Genomic DNA, 858 nt, shown 5'->3' on the forward strand with positions numbered 1-858 from the left:
CTTTAGATGGTAATATTCAAAATTCTTATCCATAAATAGGTATAGGCCATTATATAAGTTTATTTTGCAGACTAATCAGCTGTAGGGGTAATCAAAGAGAGAGTTACAGATAAGATAGAGATAAGAATTCATTTACATGTTTAGTATTAGGTTATAGTTAAGTTAGCATTTACAAAGATGGAACAAGAGACACTTAAATATATTTAATACAGTTTTCATTTTATCCTCTTAAGTCTACTTGTCTTAAGAGAAGTCTTCCTTTGCACGTACAGTGTACGTCAACTAACGTAAGGCACCACTCCCAACTGAAGCAGTGCGAAGTGGACTTGTACTCAAACAGTACGAGTCGTAGTGCCCCGTTACACCTGGTAGCACTTTGTAGTCCGTCCAAGGACCACATTTCCTACATCTAATATGGACATGTTAGATGATAGTGGGAATACGCATCACATTTCCCCTGAAAGCTACTCCTTTCTTAGTGACATAATAAGAAGTGCGGTCGAACGAATGAGTTCGACCGAAGGAAACGATGCAATCTTGGCATTGCTGTCCAACTTAGACAGAGATGCCCATCATTCAACCATCGCCAAGTTCATACAACATGAACTTGATGAGATGAAGGGAAAAGTAGCCTTGCCGAATCAGCAAGGCTCTCAACAGGCAGAACTGTTGAGGTCACAACAGGTACAGACTTCTGTACCTGGGATGACGCAAACGCGTCGTCCCGAAACTCTAAAGATTGATATCTCTAAGTATAGGGGAGTCGAAGAAGACTTCCTCTTGAGATGGTTTGTCGAGTTGGACGATGCCATAAGGGCACGTCACATCGTCGACGAGCAAATGCAAATCGCATTCGCT

This window comes from Bremia lactucae (assembly GCF_004359215.1).
Source record: "Bremia lactucae strain SF5 chromosome Unknown BlacSF5_NotPlaced_14_SHOA01000003.1_5325bp, whole genome shotgun sequence".
Classification (NCBI taxonomy): domain Eukaryota; phylum Oomycota; class Peronosporomycetes; order Peronosporales; family Peronosporaceae; genus Bremia; species Bremia lactucae.